At 42.8% G+C, this 8,525-nt stretch overlaps 1 pseudogene; it reads right to left on the bottom strand.

The window, feature by feature from the left end:
• Window positions 1–8,113: 8,113 nt before the first annotated feature.
• On the bottom strand, window positions 8,114–8,219 carry LOC141214393 (U2 spliceosomal RNA; annotated as a pseudogene).
• Between the last annotated feature and the right edge of the window lie 306 nt (window positions 8,220–8,525).

The raw sequence follows: 8,525 nt of genomic DNA, 5'->3' as shown, positions 1-8,525 counted from the left end.
TGTAAAGAGCACAGGGAGCCAGTGGCGACTTTGCCAATCCTGGTGTTCTGTGGCAAATGCCAAGCGTCCTGCACGGTGTTGGGTTGTGAGCACAACCCCCATGTGTGGACGTCGGGCTCTCATACCACCCTCATGGAGTCAGTTTCTAACCGTTTGTGCAGACACATGCACATTTGTGGTCTGTTGGAGGTCATTTTGCAGGGCTCTGGCAGTGCTCCTCCTGTTCCTTCTTGCACAAAGGCGGAGGTAGAGGTCCTGCTGCTGGGTTGTTGCCATCCTACGGCCCCCTCCACATCTCCTGGTGTACTGGCCTGTCTCCTGGTAACGCCTCCAGCCTCTGGACGCTACGCTGACAGACACAGCAAACCTTCTTGCCACAGCTCTCACAGATGTGCCATCCTGGATGAGCTGCACTACCTGAGCAACTTCTGTGGGTTGTAGAGTCCGTCTCATGCTACCACGAGTGTGAAAGCACAACCAACATTCAAAAGTGACCAAAACATCAGCCAGAAAGCACTGGTACTGAGATGTGGTCTGTGGTCCCCACCTGCAGAACCACTCCTTTATTGAGGGTGTCTTGATAATTGCCAATAATTTCCATCTATTGTGTATTCCATTTGCACAACAGCATGTGAAATTGATTGTCAATCAGTGTTGTTTCCTAAGTGGACAGTTTGATTTCACAGAAGTTTGATTTACTTGGAGTTATATTCTGTTGTTTAAGTGTTCCCTTTATTTTTTTGAGCAGTGTGTATTTTCTTATGTCCATGTATTTACTACTAAAAGTAATTTTTTACATTTAGGTTTCATTTTTCACTGGTTATTACAGACTTATTGCTTCCCTGCACATTCAAGTTTCATGTTTTCTTTGGGCATAGATCAGCTAAAAGGCACTCAGGAAAAAAAACAGATGAAAGATCTACAACCTCTCCCTTAAGACTGTCAGAAGGAGCTCACTGATAGATTCTCAGTTAGCTAATTTTGCAGCCAGGAATAGACAGTGCAGCACAGATGCTACAGAAGGCAACATTTTTCATGAAACTCAATTACAGAAATCAATTTTAGCCCCAAATACTTGCATTAAAGTAAAAAAAACAAATGGCCGCAAAGCAGGACAACCGCTTTAACTCCTTACCAACATCTGCCGTACATGTCTGGTATAAGTCAGTAGCGGGTGTATGGAGTAGGGTCAGCTCGCCCCGTACATGGCAGATAATGGCTGTGACAAACAACCAGGACCTGCCTCTAAGAGCTGCGAGTGGAGCGAAGATCTGCCCACCGCTGTTAACCTGTTCAGTGCTGCTGTCAATCTCTAACAGCAGCATTAACAGCGCGCCGGCATTGGGACGCATCGTTCCATGCGCCCACCGGCGCTCCTGTGACGCGATCACAGGGCGCAGATGGACTGCTATGACATCCGGGGGTCTGCTGAAGCCTCCGTGCCTGTCATCATAAAGCTTCATTTGGGCTGTAAAGAAGACCGTGATTTTGCTATATGGAGCATTACTGTGGTATCGCTGTATATAGCACAAGCAATCAGATAATGTATACAAATGCAGTGAAAATTAAAAAAAAAAAAAAAAGTTTAAAATATTAAAACCCCACACGTTCAACTCACCTCCCACTAAAAATAAAGATAATAAAAATATACACATTTGTGGTATGGTCTCTTTCAGAGAAATACAATCTATCCAAATATAAAAAACAAACGATCAGTGAACACAGAAAAAAATTCAAAAAGACAAAATTGCATTTTTTTCGTTCGCCACAATACTACAGAAAACCCTGTAAGAAGCGATGACCGTGTCATATGTGTCCCAAAGTGTTATCAATAAAGTCCTCTTGCCCTTCAAAAAATAAGCCCCCACACAGCTCCATCAACCCGAAAAACGAAAATGTTACGGGTCTCAGAAAAAATGGTGACACCATAAAATAAAGTTTTTTTCTTTTGCCAAAACTCTTGGAGAAGTTTGGTCTTGCTGTAATCACACTGAGGAGTAGGATCCTATTACCAGGTCATTTTTACCACACTATGTACGCCGTTAAAACCGTTCCCAGATAAACAGGGTCAGGCTTTTTTTTTCGCACTTTTACTGCACTTGGACTTTTTTTCCCGTTTTCTAGTACTATGTGGTAAATGAATGGTGGGATTTATAAGTACCGCTCATCCTACAAAATAACAAGACCTCACACTATGTGGACAGACATGAAAAAGTTATAGCCCTTGGAAAAAGCGAAGGAAAAAACAGAAAAAAACCATCAGTTGGTTCTGTTGGGAAGGGGTGAAGCTGAAGAAACGCATGTAACAGCAGAATATGGAGGAAGGTGAGATATCACAGGCTGGTGGATACTACCTGCTCCATCGCTGGCAGAGTAACCCATCCCCATGGTGGCCGCTGAGATCTTCTCTTGTAGAAACGGATCCAAACTCTATAAAACATGGGGAACAGTCAGCAGAGGGTTTGGTGATTGGCTCATATTGGCGATATACCCAGGGGCATTACTGGGCACAGGGAAGATTGGGAATGAATAGGATTGGCTGTTAGAGATGTGATCTCTTCAATTAAAGGGGATGTCTAGTTGGAACAAGTTCTCACTGATCTCTGGATAGGTGATGACTCTTAGATCGGTGGGTTTGGCCGCTATGACTCAATCAGCAGAACAGCACTTATAGATAGAAGTGAGCGAAGTGCAAATGTTCAACCGCCGGTCCGTTCATTCTCTATGGGGGGCGCTGTACTCAGCTTTCTCCTGCATAGAGAATGAATGGAGCGGTGGTCCGGGGAGGGTCTAGCAGGGATTAGTTGGGTTCCCAGCAGATCTAGAAGTTGTCACTTATCATGTGTTGGGGAATAATGACTTCTCCTCTGATAAATGTGCTGATTCCTGTCAGTTGTGGTCGCTGAGTGCGTGTGATGGGATGCGGCTCCGTCCGTTATATTATATCACGTCTTATACCTATAATCTCGCTGATCGCAGGTGTCTGTCTTCACACTCAGATGAGATGGAACAAACTGACCATATAGGACTTTTTTTTTTTTTCTTCTAATTCAAACCGAGCAATCCTATTGGCTGAGTATGAATGCAGTTACCATGGTGACAGAAGTAGCTGCAGATTTAAAGGGACAAGATACTAATATTGTACTAAAGTGTATGTTATTATATACTTCACATAACTGACTGGGTACACCTTGGTGCTGGTGGGATGGTTTTTTTTTTTTTAATCAATGAACATGTTTACTAAGTACCCTATATTATATATATTTCCTATTGCTTTTTACTTACTTATAGCAGGGTATATGTTCATATTGTTTCTATCCTAAGTTTGTCTATTTTCTAATAGACGGTGGCAAACTTCTTCCTCGCCTTTGAAGCACAGCTTTCAATTATTCCTGTCGTAAACAAGGTAAAAAGCTTCGAGCCGAGCACGATCAGACTCCTTCAGTCCCGCAGCAGGTAAATCTGTGACCATCGCCGGCACTCCTGCTGTTCCTAGTACCGATCCCTCTATGAGCGGCTGTGCAGTAATGAAGGCTGGATTCACCCCAAACTTGCTCGTCTTTTTTTTCGATTTCCAGTTCTGGTAATTAGTGATACACATGTGTATATCCAGCGGTCAACTCAAAACCTATGTATGGAAAATCAATTGTTTGCTGTATGCATCTCATTTGTAGGATGCACACTATTCATTTCAATATGGAGCGGAGTAGGAGGAGACTTTCATTACTGTTCCCTTTACTTCCTCCCTGCTGATAGGAAATGCCATGCTGTTTGCTTGTGTCCTGTGATTACAGCAGCCTGCAACAGTTTTCAGCGTGCACTCCCCGGCTCCGGCATCAAGCAGTAAATGATAACATTAAAACGCTGCTACCCCTTTGTTAGTCACTTTTTTATCTTCTTCCCCCTTCTACGAATGCTATAGTCCGTTATTCTAGAACTGCTCTGAAAATGGTTCTCTCTGGAGTGTGGTGATTTGGGTTTAGGGTGGGTTATGGGAATTGAAGTTCAGATACTTTGGTCATATTTTTACTATGGAATTACTATGTCATGTATGTTACTTGAAAGATGGAATATTTGTAGTTGGAGTTTTTCAATAAAAATGATTTGATTAAAAAAAAAATGAAATTAAAATTCCTCTGTTCTTGAGAAAGCATAGGATTTTACTAAGAGGTAAATTGCACGTTCCTTGTTTTCCGGGCACTTTACATTTTTGCTAGTTTTGTACGATTACACAATCCCTTTTATAGGCCAGTGCCAGTTGTACATCTCTCCCTAAACTCTTGTTCACACTATATTTTAAGCCAGTTTTATTCTATGGTTTCTAGATGTTGTCCAGCTTTGATAAATAATTAGTATTTATACTTTTGCTTTTAGATAGACTTGAAGAATGCAGATCCGGAAAGGGTGGAGAAACAAATTGAGAAGATGTTTGACGTTCCCGCTAGTGACTGTATCCGGGTACGATGCGCTCCACATCAAAATCATTCCTGTAGGCAAATTTAACTCCGCTGTCTGTACCTTGTCTTTTTATTTTTTTCTACAAAATGTGGCTGGAAAAGGGGCAATGTAGCGAGGAATTTACATCAATTTTTGGTGTTGAAAAAAAAAAAAAAACTTTTGTGACGCATCATTTTTGCACAAAAATGTGCAGCTTCCTATTTTACAGCACTCTTGCAACTTTTAGAAATTGGGCTTGGTAAGCTACACAGGTCTAAGAACGACGGGTGACGTTAAAAGTGGATAAAGATACACGGTGGCTCAGTGGTTAGCATTGTTGTTTTGCAGCACTGGGATCCTGGGTTCAAATCCCACCAAGGACGACATCTGCAAGAAGTTTGTATGTTCTCCCTGTGTTTGCGTGGGTTTCCTCCGGGTTCTCCGGTTTTCTCCCACACTCCAAAGACATACTGATAGGGAATGTAGATTGTGAGCCCCGATGGGGGCAGTGATGATAATGTCTGTAAAGTGCTGTGAAATTAATGGCGCTATATAAGTGAGTAAAATAAATAAAGATAGATGGAAGTGCTACATAAACATTTATCAAACATCGTGCAACACTTTGATATATTTGGCACAAATAATGGTAACACAACCACAAGCAAAACTGACCTGAGAAAGTCCCTTTATGATACATTTTTCGGAAAGAATTTGAAAGATTTAAAGCGTTAGAAATGAAGAAGATTATCCAATATCACCGAAAAAGGAAAAGTCTCCAGATGTCTTTATGCCGGATGCCGGTCTGTGTCCGTACCTAAAGAAGAGCTGCCAGAAGAATGGGAAAGGAATCCTTTAGTAAACATAAATATCCATTGGGGTTTTAGGTGTTAAAAAAATGATCATATGAAAGATTTTGTGATCTGCGTTTACATGATTGTAATAACAACATTAAAGCCCCATTCAGATGTACAGGTTTTATCCATGAGAAACTGAGCAGAACGATATATAGGTTTGTGGGAGAAGATTCAGTATAAATTGTAATTTATTCATTAGATTTGAGAGTCCTCAGTGGTTGATACCTTTAATGGCTAACGGAAAAGATGGTAACAAATTGCAAGCTTTCCAGACTACTCAGGCTTCTTCATCAGGCAGACCTGAGACCTGAGTAGTCTGGAAAGCCTGCAATTTGTTACCTTTTAATGGCTAACGGAAAAGATGGTATCAACCACTGAGGACTCTCAAATCTAAATACTCTTCTATCTACTGGCTAATACGGTACAAAGATAGATGTTTTTCCTGTATCAATTTATTCAGTGGAATCCTGCTGTTTGTACAGATGAGTCCAGTGGGCGGTCCTACTAGTGATTGACAGCTATCTTTGCCTGCATGGTCATACAGGGAACTGTCAATCACTTAGTAGGACCGCCCACTGGACTAGTGTACATACGGCAGGACTTTTCACTGCATAAAATGCCAGTTTTGCTGACTCTCTTCCCACAGATATGTCTATCAGTCTGATCAACTTCTCTGCTCTACAACACCCCCCTACAGATCTTATACCATTTCAGCATGACAGGTTCCTTTAATCACCTGCAGATGACATAAGTAGCCATGTTCTGTGTGGCTTACGGAGGGGCTTGATTGCTTGTCAGCTTCAAACAGGCTTCATTTCTTCTGATTCGTTGGAGCCGAGTTCTAAACTGTATTAAGAAATTCATTTCTCTGTTTATTTCTATTAGATGTCGGGGAAGCTTGGAACAAATGTGGAAAGTGTTCTTCAAGAAGTTGTCAGGAGGCTTCCACCGTGAGTACGGACTAATGCGGCTCTATCCATCTTCTCTTTATTAAAGGGAACCTGTCACCTTGGAAAATGCTATGTACCTGCAGGTATAGGGTTAATCTGCAGATAAATATTGTTACAATGCTGCCCGGCCGCCTTATTGATAGTGTAGGTATCGGGAGAAAATTAACTTCTTTCCTCCCTGCAGCCGCCGGCCTTCACTCATCGTTGTGCACGGAGCGGCTACAGTCTTGGATCACAGCACCGCTCGCTATATCAGGGGCGACGGCTGTAAACCCGGCCCGGATTTTGATTGACAGCTTGCTCTGCACAGATGCGCTGCAGAACCACTTAGAATCTGAGTGAAGGGGTAGTATGTTCACAGATAGAGAATATGGCTCATCCACGTGCGGATCTGCTCCACGTCCGATTACATATTTGTGGGAGAAACCCTAGTGGCAGCCTCATATTTCTGACATGGATCCTCTAGCACTATTTGTGAAACTGCGGCTCCCAGCATAACTTGATGAGAGACCGTCAGTCTGCTGGGACCTGTAGTTTCACTACAGCAGGAGTGTCACAAGCTGCGGACCTCTGCTCACTCCAGCACTGGTCGGCATTTTCAGCACGTGAACGTACGCTATGCTTTCTGGAGACACAAGGGTGTAGATAATTTTATCAAACCCTTGACTGTAAGTTTGCTGAACCCTAAGTGGATTATATTGTTCCCACAGTTTCAGTTTTGGACCATTTAAGGGGAATTTAAAGGGTTCTGGCCACTGATTTTCCTTAAAGGGGATCAGTATCCCTGTATGTCTTTGTATATACTTGATAAAGACCTATAACAGGTCGAAACGTTATGTGATGGCGGAATAAACTTTGGCTTTTGGAATTCATCACTCTGGACTGAACGCTGTTACTTACCTTTATCCCCCTTAACAGGATGTCTTATTTTTGTGTTTTAGTCCCAAGATTGAAAAGGGCAGCCCTCTTAAAGCCCTGCTGTTTGACTCCACGTTTGATCACTACAGAGGCGTCGTAGCAGCATCGCCCTGTGTGGAGGTGACGTGTGTAAAGGCAATAAAATCGTGTCTGCCCACTCTGGCAAGTGCTATGAAGTCAATGAGGTTGGCATACTGACCCCAGAGGAAGTGCCAGCCGAAAAACTACGTTTTTTTTTAATAATTTTATTAGCCTTTCCCTCTGTCTTCACCAATCAGCCCTCTGTATTGATGATCAGATCAAAGATCTAGACAGGGATTGTCTCACGCTGCATCTCCTTCCTGATTGTATCACTGAGAAGACAGAAGCTGCCCCATCCCATTCTCCAAGAAATGCAGAACCCAATGCATCTGCTGTCCGTGATCCGCTTATTGTCAGAGGACATCATTAGGGACTGCATTTTCTCATTGCTTAAGAAATTGTTGGGGGATCCTGCTAATTGCTGAATAATAAAACTGCAGCACCGCTCCATTTAAGGCTGTGTTTCCCAAACTCCAGTCCTCATGGCCCCCAACAGGTCAGGTTTTCAGGATTTCCTCAGTATTACACATGTGATGAAAGTATCATCAAGGAATCAGGAATTCTCTCACCTGTGCAATACTATGGAAATCCTGAAGACATGACCTGTGGGGGGCCGTGAGGACTGAAGTTTGGGAAACACTGATTTTAAAGGGACTGTCAGCACAGAATGACTGTTGAAACCAAGTACAAGCGCTCCGTGGATCACGGCGTGGGCCAATCCTTTATATACACCTTCCCACCTGCTTGTTTTACCTCTGTCTCCTTCCTTCTCTGGTTCTATGAAGCCAGAGCTGTCAATCAAAGAAGAGGAGGGTGTGGATAGAGGGAAAACAAGCAGCCGGGAAGATAGATAGATAGATAGATAGATAGATAGATAGATAGATAACATTGCAATTCAATATATTGGTAAAAGCTAAGCACATATACTAAATGAGAACAGATACTACACTTGATGTTAGCCAAAAGGCCGAGAAGCGATAACCTGAATTCGTTTTGGCCTATGACTGCACCCTGGCTTCAAGAAGGCACCCATTGTAGGAATAGGGACAAAGACTCCCCTTAGGAGGACATGTTGTTCATCAATAGTCACCTTAAAACCCACAACTTTACTGCTTGTTGCAGCTGCAGCCCACACATGCATTTTTAATCTGCATGAGTCTGCCTATTTTCAAACATTCTCCCCTCCCCCCAATGTCCCATGCACCTTCAGACAAGGGGATGGGGAGAGGATAACTAATTATTGAACAAACAAGCAGCAGTCCACCTTCTTCCTAGTCTGCAGGCT

This window comes from Phyllobates terribilis, unplaced genomic scaffold (assembly GCF_046119375.1).
Source record: "Phyllobates terribilis strain yellow unplaced genomic scaffold, ASM4611937v1 Scaffold_217__1_contigs__length_3308461, whole genome shotgun sequence".
Lineage (NCBI taxonomy): Eukaryota > Metazoa > Chordata > Amphibia > Anura > Dendrobatidae > Phyllobates > Phyllobates terribilis.
Note: the sequence above shows the minus strand (reverse complement) of the source record. Positions and strands in the feature narration are given on the sequence as shown.